The 12,182-nt window shown below is 51.3% G+C and overlaps 1 protein-coding gene across 1 annotated transcript in view; it reads right to left on the bottom strand.

Moving 5' to 3' along the window:
• CORO2A (coronin 2A) overlaps positions 1-11,376 on the bottom strand; it is a 56,455-nt gene extending 45,079 nt beyond the window's left edge. Inside the window, 1 exon segment of the mRNA XM_082656955.1 lies at positions 11,298-11,376. The gene's annotated coding sequence lies outside the window, so the exon portion shown is untranslated.
• Positions 11,377-12,182: the final 806 nt, after the last annotated feature.

The raw sequence follows: 12,182 nt of genomic DNA, 5'->3' as shown, positions 1-12,182 counted from the left end.
AAAACAAACCAAAGAGTAGGATGTCCTTGTCACCCCTTTCTCAGAGACTTCCGGAGACCTGAGACATGAAGCTGCCTGCCCCCTGACTGGAGAGTGTGTCAGTGTGTCTACACCTGGCAAATGTGAGCAAACGTGAATGATTTTCTTGTTTAGATGATATTTTTTCCTGCACCCCAATGAGCATCTTGCGTACCTCACCTTGGAGGCCACCAGGATAGAAGACAGGGAGACTCTCAGAGAAGATTTTCAGGCTGCAAGGGATGGTAGGGATCACCTAGTTTAACCCCTCACTTTGCAGGTGAGGAAACAAGGACCCAAGAAGGGATGTAACTGGTCCAAGGTCACCTAGTTGGTCAGTGGTAGATCCCAGAGAGAACGCAAATCTCTAGTTCTTGATGCTAAACACCTCTGAGTCCTGGCCACAGTGGGTCCCTTCCTGGCTCTCTCACTGGGCTGTAGGCAGCTGCCTGACCTCTCACCCTCTGGGCTGCCTCCCTTGTGATGTAAGATCACCCACTGGCTCTGAGGGTGGCCGTGAGTGGCAGGGAGATATCAGCAAAGGTTACAAGTGCCATCAGGATGGGGGACATGGGGTCATCAGCTGGCCACGGTTCTGAGTCACTCTGAAGCCTCATTGGTGAAACAGGACTATTCGGGTCCAGCTGTTGTCTGAGTGCCCATGAGGGCGACATCTGTGGGCTGGGAAGTAACCCCTGAAGGGTATTACTACTGTCCTTATTACTCTGGAAGGCTGTTTAGGAGGGTGAGATCTGGGGTTCCCCTAGAGCCCAAGAATTCTGCCTCTGACCACCAACTGCAGCCCTGGACACCACAGGACTTGGAGCCCTGCAGCCCAGTGGTCCCCAAGGTATGCCAGTCCAGGCCTGGTAAGGTGTGGGCAGCTGTGGACATGGGTCCTGGGCCTTCTGAGGCACAGGCTGAAATCTTACTCCTATCTCTATGGCTCTCTTCCCCCCTGCTGGGAAGGGGAAGTGGGGGGACAAAGGCAGCAGGGAGGTGAGCAGTCAGCCTGGGTGCAGACAATAACGGGGTGTATTTGCTATAGAGAACTTAAAAACAATAATAAGAACGACAAAAAGCCTGACTTTATTATCATTATGTGCCTATAATTCTAAACAATGTCAGTGATAAAACACTCCTCCCTGCCAGGGTGGGTTGTTTCCACCTCCCTGCCCTTGGTATCTGGTCAGTATCTGATGCTATTCCCTTTAGATTGAGCCAGACCAGACTCAGACTGTATGTTCAAGGCATCCCAAAAAGGCTCAGTGTGCTTCCCATCGCCAGTCCTTGGCTTCTGTTGTTCCTTTGCCAATATCTCCCTCCCCATCACTCTGTCCAAGGCTCAGCTTAGATGCTCCCTCTTCCAGGAAGTCTTCCTGCATGCAGTCCCGGCCATCCCCTAGCTGGCTACAACTCCCCTCCCAGGCTGCAGACTCAGCAGTGTCATGTTCTCAGGTTCAGAGCAAGATACAAGAAAGGAACTACCCTCTGAAATCTGGAATCCACAGCACAGAAAATCAAACCAGGGAGCCACTTCCTAGCTGTGTGACCTCAGATGAGCCCCATGACTGAAACAGTTCCACTTGCTTCCAAAGTCACTAGTTCAAGCACCCCCTTGCTGATCACACCCTCCCTGCCTCCAGCTTCCTGGCACGTCCAGATATGACCAGCCCTTTGTCAGCACCCCTGATGGGTCAATAAAAATGGGTTCAGGCCCAAGGAGAGAGCCTTGGACCAGAGACCCCTCTCTAGGACAACATAATCTGTCAAGCTTGGCTCCAGTTTTTCTGAAAGGCCAGCTTGTAGGCTCTGGCCCACTCTCCCTTTCCACACTCACCTTGCCCAGGGATCCGAGCTACAGACACTCAGTGCCTTTAATTCCTCAAAAGTCCATTTCCTCCAGCCTCAGGGCCTTTGCACAGGCTGGTCTAGCATGTTCCCCTCCCCACCCTCACCTGGTTACTTCCTACTCATCTTTCAGATCTCAGCTCAAAAGTCCTTCCCTTAGAACAGCCTTCTGCAGTGATCCTGGACCAGGCACATTTCTCTACTCTGCACACTCCTTATGCCCCACTTCTCCGGGTTTTGTGGGACTCTCTAGTTACTGCCCAGCTCTTCTCTGGTCTGTGAGCTCACCAGGGCAGCCCCTTTATCTGTTTTGCTCTGCTCTGGATCCCTAGCTCTGAGCTCTGTTTCACATGCAGAAAGTGACCAATACACGAACAAAGGTCTCCTTCAAAAAATCAAATTGAAAAATTACTATTTAGGGAATGAATGAGTGGATAAGTCTGAGTGAGGTTCTGGGATATCCGTGTGGGATAGGCCTCCGCAGTCTCTCTCCAGGGCAGGCCATAGGCCAACCTACTCTTGGAAATGGTCATAACAAGGATGAGACTAATGACCCAGCCAGCGAGCTCCCAAAGCTCCTTCCTGTCCATAAGCTCCCCAGCCCTCCTCTAGGCCCCGCATTACTCAGAGCACCCAGCGTTTAACGGCCTGTCCCCCAGGCATTTCTGCACTGACATACATTTACTTTGCTGAACATTCTCTTCTTCCCAAGGGCCAGAGCTCAGGAGCCTTGTCTTTGTGGAGTTGGATTAGGAAAATGTGGTGGAATCCAGTTAGAACAGGGTTCAAATCCTAGCTTTACCTCTCGCTGACTGTGCGACTTTGCAAGTAACTTAACTTCTCTGGGCCCCTGTTTCCTCATATGTAAAAAGAGGACAAGAATATCTAGCCACAAGGTTGCTGTATGGATTAAATGAGTGAATATACATTAAGAATCTAGGGTGGGGGGCTTCCATGGTGGCGCAGTGGTTAAGAATCCACCTGCCAATGCAGGGGACACGGGTTCAAGCCCTGGTCCGGGAAGATCCCACATGCCGCACAGCAACTAAGCCCATGCGCCACAACTACTGAGCCTGCGCTCTAGAGCCTGCGAGCCACAACTACTGAGCCCATGTGCCACAACTACTGAAGCCCGCACGCACCTAGAGTCCGTGCTCCGCAACAAGAGAAACCACCGCTTGAGGCAACTAGAGAAAGCCCACGCAGCAACGAAGACCCAATGCAGCCAAAAATAAATAAATAAATATATTAAAAAATAAAAAATAAAGTTAGTTTAAAAAAAAAGAACCTAGGGTGGGGCCTGTCACACGTCATATTTAATTGATTCTAAGACACAAGAGTTTTTAACATCTCTGAAACTGGGATGTAACTTATAGTTTAATTGGCTGCCCTTTTTCTTTCTTAATGGATTATAAAATAATGGTATATTATCTCAAAACTGGCTGTGCCCTGCATTCCATGAAATAGGACAGTAGTCTGGTTTCTTTACTCTTTGCAAAGAGATGAGAAGGTCTGTGAGAGTCCCAGGGACCAAAGACTGAGAACACACATCACTGAGGGCAAAAGGTCTTCCGGGGTCTGGCACGCTGAGGTGGAAGCCAGAAGCATGACGGAATCTGAAGGCACAGGCTCTTCCCCAGCCTGGTGGCCTCTGGATCTGTCCCAGCTGCCCCAGTCCCACTCAGGGGGTAGCCCAAACTCCAGCAAGATCTTCATTTTTCTGGATCTGACTCTATGCTTCTGCTGATGTGGCCTGGGGTTCCTGGCTTCAGGCAGTCGGTCATAATGCTGACTGTGCTTGCAGCCATCTAAACCCCTAGTCTTTGTCCCAAGAAGAGAGTCTTGGGAACAACTCCAGAGACCCCCAGAGCCCTCTCCTCCCATGTGGCTCCTACATCAAGCCATCCCTGGACCCTGTCTCAACTGTTCTGGAAGACCAGCACTGAGGATACGTCCTCCAGGCCTCACCCAAGTCCTCATGCTGCAGGTGCCTCTTTAAACCCTCCAGCCTGGTGACAGCAGGCTGGCCAGATTATCATACTATCTACATTCCACTGTAACATATATTACATACAGCCACATCTTTATAGAAATAAAATGTCTATCACATATAAAATTTCAAAATACAGAAAAAAGAAAACAAAATTTTGCCATCTAGTGATAACCAACCAGCTTGATGTGTGTCTTTCTGAATATTTTTCTGTATTTACATTTGTGTAGATCTATTCCTTCCTCATTTTCAAACCAAAATGGGCTCATAGCACACACTGCTCTTTTCCCTATTTGCACACCTCCCTCTACATAGACTGGTTTCTTCCCAGTGACCTCACGGTGCTCCCCTATCCTCCATCCCTTCACCTGGCAGCTCTCTACAGTGCCTCTTGGTCAGGTCCCTGAGGCCTGATCAGGGTGCCCAGCCTCTACCAGGATGCAGTGCTTTTGGCCTGATGGGTTCCTATGGACACTTGTCCCCCCTTCCTTGGGACAGAGCTGTGACTGGATCGTAATTGCTCTCAGGGCCTCCTCAAAGCAAAGCCGTTCCCCAGCACAGAAATACTCTTGAACCCTTAAATCAAGGGGTGTGAGGTGAATGGAGGCTGTCTGTCTCTGCTGGATTTGACTGTAGATCTTTCAAAACAGGCCGGACGTTCTCCTGGACCCAGATGCTGCCCTGGTGTTTCCCTAACCCCTGGGGACTCCAGATATCACAGTAAACAACAATGAACAGGTGCCTGGCATTTTATAGTTCATGAAGTGCTTCCATGCTTTCTACCCAATTTTAAGACTCACAACCGCTGCAAACATTAGGCAATTATCTCAATTTTATACGACTGAGGCTCAGAGAAGTGGGGCAATTTACCCAATGGCCTTTCTTGCTTTCTTCCCCTTCAGAGTCTGGCCAACTCCAAATCCCACTAACAACCTGGCCCAGCCATCACCTCCTCCAGGGAGCCTCCTTAACTCCCACCCCACCCCAGGCTGCATTAGGTGCCCCTCCTTGAGAGCCCACAGCTCCACGGCTTCCCTATCAGAACTGAGCCCCTGACCAGGCTGTGCGCCCTTGAAGGCAGCGATGAGTCTGGCTTATCTCCATCCTTACTCCCCAGGCATAGTAAAACCTCAATAGATGGCTGCTGGGTTGAAGATTGTTACGATTATTAAGGCAGGAAATGCTCTGCCCACTTTATGGAAGAGGACAGGGGGCATAAAGAAGGGACAGGACTTGCCTGCAGAGCATGTCAATGGCCAGGTCAGGTCTCCCTCCTCAGAGGTGTGGGCTCTTTTGTTCCACTGTGTCCCTTGTTTGTAATCTTGGACTCCAAGCCACTGCCTGAGGATCATTTCCATCTCCTCTTGCACTGGCTGGGCCTCCCTGGTCGAGCCAGGTTATGAAGGGGAGCGTCGTAGAGGGGGCTCTGGCTGGGAAGGCTCAATCCCCCAGCCTGGGCCAACACCCTGGGGTGGCCCCAGGAGCAGCAACAGTAGTTGGCTCTCCACTACTGTGCCACGCCCTGTGCCAGAACTTTCCATCTACATCTCCCCTTCCTCCTGAAGCTGGCACCATTATGATGCCACTTTGCAGGTGGGGAGGGAAAGACCCCGGCTGAGGCTCACCCAGTGGCCGTGCTGGGATCCAAAGCCAGGGCTGCATCCCTGGCAGCAGGCGGCCCCAGGGCTTTGCTGGCACCGGAGCCAGAAACAGTCAGAGTACAAGAGACAAGTCCCAGGGGGCCTGCAGGCTTGGCAAGGTCCCGAACTCTCCCTCCCCACCCCTGGCTGCCTCCCACCCAGGGCCTGCTGGAGGGCTGAGACTCTTGGGCCCAGAGAACACAGGCCTGCCCTGGAAGTGCCCAGCACTCTGTATGGGCAGGGTCATGGCACTTGCCAGCCCCCTGCTAGCTCTGGGCTCAAGGCCAGGCTGGAAGCAGCTGTCACATCAACCCTACAAATTCTCAGCTCCCTGTTTCTTCTTAGAATAAGACCTCACATATCTGCTCCCAACTGGTTGAGAGATGCTGAGCAAGGTGCCACCTTTCACTGGGCCTTACTTTCCCTATCTGTGAAAGGATGCTGGGGGTGGGGTGAGTGCAGGGTGGGGGGGTGTCTCAATGGAACCCACCAACTGACATTCCAGGTTTGGCTACAGGCAACACAGCGCGGTGATTAAGACCCTGAACACTGGACCCAGATGACATGGGTCCAAATATATGACCCTGGGCGAGCTGCCCAACTTCTCTGGGCCACAGTGTCCTCTTCTGAAAAATGGGGATAATAGTAGAAAAAGAAACCCAAGTAAATATAGTAAAATATTTATATTGATTATCTAAGATAAAAAGAGATGTGATTTATTTTCTGTTTTCCTCTCTTTTTTCTACATTCTCTATTATCATCAAGTACTTAGAAAAAACAAATATACTTTCTTTGTAAATTAACTTCATTGAGATATAATTTACATACAATACACCCATTAAAAATAGTAAGTAATATTATCTATTCTATAGATTCCTTTGAGGATTCGATGGGCCAGTGTATGTAAAATCTTAGATGGCGCCTGGAGCATAAGAAGTGCTATTAAGTATTTGTTAAATAAATAAACCCAAGACAAGCCTGGCTTCCTCCTCTTCCTACTCACCTGGCCTGGACCCCTACCTCACCCCCCCGCACCAAGCTTGACAGATCCTCTGCCCCGTCGTTCAATGGTTTACGCTGCCTGGGTCCAGCCTTATCATCCCAGGCCTGGACTATTTCCACAGCCCTCTCTCTGTACCCCAGAGGAATCGCACAAACACTCAAATGTGGGGACTTCCCTGGTGGCGCAGCGGTTAAGAATCCGCCTGCCAATGCAGGGGACACGGGTTCGAGTTCTGGTCCGGGAGGATCCCACATGCCGCAGAGCAACTAAGTCCATGCGCCACAACTACCGAGCCTGCGCTCTAGAGTCCGCAAGCCACAACTACGAAGCCCGAGTGCCACAAGTACTGAAGCCCACGCGCCTAGAGCCCGTGCTCCGCAACAAAGAGAAGCCATCACAATGAGAAGCCCGCGCACCACAACGAGGAGCAGCCCCCACTCACCGCAACTAGAGAAAGCCCGCGTGCAGCAACAAAGACCCAATGCAGCCAAAAATAAAAATAAATTAAAAAAAAAACACTCAAATGTGGCTATGCCCATAACTTGTTCAAAAGCCTTCCATGGCTCCCACTGCCCTTGACTAAAAGCCCTAGCTCCTCTATGAGACCCTGTTTCAGCAAGTTACTTAAACTCTCTGTACCTTTGTCACTTAAACTCTCTGTACCTTTGTCCCTTTAACTGAAGAAGAGATATACAAGTAGTACCTCCCTCAAACTTACAGGAGTCCATCATGTTGTATGAGACAGGGTACACAATCGGACCGGCGGCCTCTCTCACCTGTCTCCTCTTCCCTCGTGGCAATCTTCTCATCTGCTCTTCCTTCAACGTGTCAGGTATGGTCCTACCTCAGGGCTTTTTTCTTGGCACTGGTTGTTCCCTCTCCCTGGACGGCTCTTCCCCAGGAATCAGCCAGCTCACTCCCTCACCTCCTTCAAGCCTTTGCCCAGAAGTGATTCTCAGTGATTCCCCTCACATACACCCTACTTGAAACCACAACCCCTCCTTCCATTCCCCCTCACACACTCAAAATATCCTATGTTTTATTCGCTCCATCTCATTTATCACCACCTATTGTACTTAGTGTTTATTGTCTGTCTTTTTTTCCTATTAGATTGTAAGCTCTTTTAAGACAGATTTTTTATCTTTTTGGTCTATTTTGTTTACTGTCAAGAACGCCCTTCCCCCCAATACCTAGAAGATACCTAGCGCAATGCAGGTGTTTAATAAATGAAAGGCTGAATGATTACATGAATGACTGTGAAGCACTTAGGACAATCAGGCAGGTGGTAAGTACTCAATAAATGTTAGCTTATTATTATTGTTGTTGTTGTTGTTATTGATTCTTCGAGGTGAGGCTCCCATGTCCTTCTTACTTGACTTCTCCAAGCTTATACAGTAATCACACTGTACTAGTCCCCACCGCACCCTGCCAATCTCTCAATTATGGTAAGGAGCACAGTGCTTTTTAATTATATCTTTTTCCATTTAGGCTGAACCAAATGGCCATTTCTTGTAAGTCAAAAACAGCCAGATATTGGCCATTTCACATATGACCTAATACGTTTCGCATGGCAGCCTGCAGGCCCTTGGGAGGTACCTCAAGGCCTAATACACAGTCAGTGCTCAGTAAATGTTTGTTCACCAACTCCTGGCCCTTCATAATAGGTGTGATTGCTAAACACCTCCAATCTGTTCTGAAGAAGGCAAGGCACACCCTATAGATGTAACATAATAAATGGAGGATCTTGCTGAATTATTTTCCAATCCTCCTGAAAAATCTCTGTCCCCTGATATTTGGTAAAGAGGATAAAAACAAAAATACAGTAGGATCTAAAATAATCCAGGTTCTGGAACTTCCCTGGCAGTCCAGTGGTTGAGACTCCATGCTTCCAGTGCAGGGGACATGGGTTTGATCCTTGGTCCAGGAACTAAGATCCTCCATGCCAAGGGGCACGGCCAAAAAAAAAAAATCCAGGTTCTGGCCATTTGGAGATAACAAAGGTCTAAGGCTGAGGGAAGCCCCTTCCCCTAGCTAGCTGCTTGCCTCTAAGGGGATTCATTTAATGATGGGGGAGGGAGACTGCAACAATCTTTGGTTATCCCTGTGTTCACTGCTCCTTCTAATAAAGGCTTCCTCTACAGAGGTTTGCTAAGTCTAGAATGTGGGTTGTCAGAGTTCAAAGAAATTCAGCAATCACTGAATCTACCCCATTTCACATATAGGGTAAGTGAGGTACAGAAAGGGGCAGGGATTGACCTAAGGTCATTCGGTGGGGTAGAGGAAGAGCTCATCCTGGAATCTAGGCTGGCAGGAGTCTCATTGCTTTTCCTCTGGACCACACTGCTCCTGCGCTGGCCAGACTCTGGACATGGAAGCTTTAGTATCACTATTATTAAAGGTGTACTTTTTAAATGAAATGTTTATTAAGCCTCAGATAAAACACCAAGAGCTTCTTCACCATAAGATAACTTCTTGCAAATAACAGCACTACACTCGTCTCTCTCTATAATTACTTCCTTAGGGTAAAGTCCTTAAATTAGAATTCTAGGGTCAAAGGGAAGTTAGGATCATTTTCATGGACTTTTGTAACAAACTGCCAGGTTGCTCTGCAAAATTAAATGCTACCGGAGAATCCCTATAGCTTTGCCAGCATAGACGTTTATCCTTTTATATTTATTTCTGCTAATTTTATAGGAATAAATACAGATTGCTTTCATTTACTATGTGGTATGTGTTTCCAAACACACACACACACACACACACACTCTGGTTCTGGAATCAAGATCGCTGGGCTTGGTTGCTCATCTGCTGTGTGACCTTTGACAAGTCACATCCCCTCCAGGGATAGGGGATACCTATCTGTCAAATGAGGGGGTTGAATGAGATGATTTCTTAAGATCCCTTGCAGTTTAGATATTCCATAATTCCATGGTGCATTTTAAAATTATTGGCATAGGATGACTTGTTAATAACCAGAATTTGCTATACCTCTAAATCAAGGCCTAAATAGCTTGGACTAGTAGAGCAGGAAAACAGAGCCCAGATTATACGCAGGTAGAGATGACAGGAGACATAGGTAGCACTTAAGCCTGTGGGTCGGAGCTATGCTCAAGTGACAGCACATATACTTAGTCTGCTTTTACGACGGGATAATAACACTCGTTTGTGGTCTAGCTTCAAGTTCTGTGCAGCTCCACCATGGCCAGAAGGTAAGGTCATGCTCACTCTACTTCGGCCCTAGAGTCCCAGACTTGGAGTCAAAGGCAGCTCACCCCCAGCAAGTGCTCATCCAGCCTCTGCTCACAACCTCTGAGGACACAGTGCTCACTACCTGCCCTGGCAATGCCTCCCTTCTTTTGGCTGTAAGAAAGCTCCCGGGTGAGGGGCAGGTCACGAGGGGGGACAAGAGAGACCAGAAGGCCCAGTCCTGATTCTCAGAAACTACTCCCTCAATCAGGGCAGGCAACAGAAGACAGGGAAGAACACGCATGGGCTGGAAGGCCTGGAGAGGGGCTCCTCTGGCTCCTTCTCTCACTCCAGACCTCTAAGGTAGCTGCTAACCCAAGGGTACAGGGGACACATTCCAGTGCTGATGACAGTGGGTTCTGAATAATCCCCAGGCTGACTACTGCCTGCTCTGGGGCAGACACCTCAGCTCTCTCGTCTTGCCTTTGCTCCCTAAGGCTCTGACAGGAGAAACAATGCTGGATCTGGGGCTGTTTAGCCCTGAGGTAAACTGATTTAAGGGACCAGATGATTGCCTCGGGGTGGGGGATGGAGGGGTCAGATGTTGTCTGTGTGCTCAGAGCAGGACTAGTAGATTCTAGCTCTGTTTACAGCTAGTGAGATTCCCATAACAAGGGGTGTGCAATGGGACAGCAGGACCTTCCAAAGGAGATCTGACCAAGGGGCTGGGTCAGATGCCAGAGGTCTTCTTCACCCAGAGAGCCTGGAGCCACAGTCCCTCAGACATCTGCTCTGTCCCAGACCGAATCCCACTCAGACATGGCTCTCTTGGCACTGTAGCCCCTCTGGGGTCCGTGTGTGGACAAGCCATCCCTATCACACCAGGCTGGGACGTAGAGCTGGGCGTCAGCACTGGTGGGGAAGGGATGGGGAAGGGCATGTTCCACACCATTCCCTAAATACAGGTGCCTGCATGGGTCTGGTCTAGGCAAGTCTGTGGCCGAGGGCCCCACCACCTCCAACCCAGGGCTCCCCCAGCCCCAGACCGGGAGGCAGACTTGGCAGGCAGACTCTGACCGCCCCACCCTGCATGCCCAGACCGGCTTGATAGGGACTTGGGGGTGTCCCCCCCGCTTCCTGTTTCCTGTACAGGGAAGCTGAGGCCCAGCAGGTTGCTCAACCAGGAGAGGGAAGAGGTCCTGACACAGGTCCCGCGAGGCACCCAGGCCACTAATGGGGGGACTGTCGGGACCGACTCGCCACAGCCAGCATAAGAGGCCCTCACTGCGGGTGGGCTGTGCAGACAGTACCCATCCAGGCCCCTCGCCGTCGGGAGGCTGGAGCTTGAGGCGGCCCCTCCCAAGAGCCCAGCGAGGAAGGGGCCACCACTGGGCCCGCTGTCCCGATGGGGAAACTGAGGCCTGGAGAGGAGCAGTGCTTTGTGCAAGGTCACGCAGAGGGGCTGGAAGCCAGGTCCCCCGAGCCCCGCCGGGTCCCCTGCGGTGCGCCGAGCCCCAGCATCCCTCCCCGGGCGCTGCAGCCCAGAGGCGCAGCGCGCACACATCGCACAGACAGGGAAGGTATGGCCGGTGGCTCGGGGCCGCCCTACCTTGATGACTGCCGCGCAGGTGCCTGCGGCGGCGGCGTCCGGCTTCGGCTCCGGCTCCGCGCTCCTCGCCGCCCGCCGAGTCCCGGCTCCCAGCGCCGCCTCCTCCCTCCCTAAGCACGGCAAGCGGGGCCGGTGGGCGGGGCAAGGGCCGGCACAAGCCCCGCCCTCGCGCTCCGCGAGCCCGCGGGGCAACCACTGCTTCCTCACGCTCCTCGCCGCGCTCCGGGCCCCCCGGGGCTGGTCTCGCGGCGCGTACACCGGCGCGCACTCGCCGCAGTGACTGGGGCGGGCTGACCCGCGCGACCAAACAGAAGCTGGGGGCAGTCACACTCTCCTGCCTTCACGTCCCGCCGCTCCCTCGCTGAGTGGCTTGGAACAAGGGACTCGACCTCCCGGAGCCTCAAGTTTCTCCCTTGGTGAAATGGAAACAGTAACCGTGTCTGCCTCAGAGAGCTGTTTGAAAATTAGATGAGACGATCTAATTTACCCCGCACGGCAAAGTGCGCGCGCAGAGCCCGCCACGGGAGTAGCGCTTGGTGAACCTGGCCTGGTAGAGTAATTCCTGAGGCTTCCCAATCCGCCGGGAGGAAGAGGGCAAGAGGGCCGCTGAGTATCGGGAGGAGGCCCTTCTTTCTCTCAGTAGCCAGGAGGGGGCGCTGCTGCCCAGTCTCGCCGGCTTTGGGGTCCAGACTGCTAGGCAATGGGACGGAGATGGGGAGATCCAGCCGTTCAGTAATACCACCACCTAACACTTAATGAACCCGGCACAGTTCTAGGCACCTTAATTGAATCAGCGTACTTTACCGTCACACAAGCCTATGAGGTTATCTATTACCTATCTTACACATAAGGAAGCTGAGGCGCAGAGGGGTTATCTCACTTAAG

The sequence above is a fragment of the Grampus griseus genome (genome assembly GCF_964374135.1).
Source record: "Grampus griseus genome assembly, chromosome: 6".
NCBI lineage: Eukaryota > Metazoa > Chordata > Mammalia > Artiodactyla > Delphinidae > Grampus > Grampus griseus.
The sequence above is the reverse complement of the archived record's forward strand: the minus strand, read 5'-3'. Positions and strand labels throughout refer to the sequence as shown.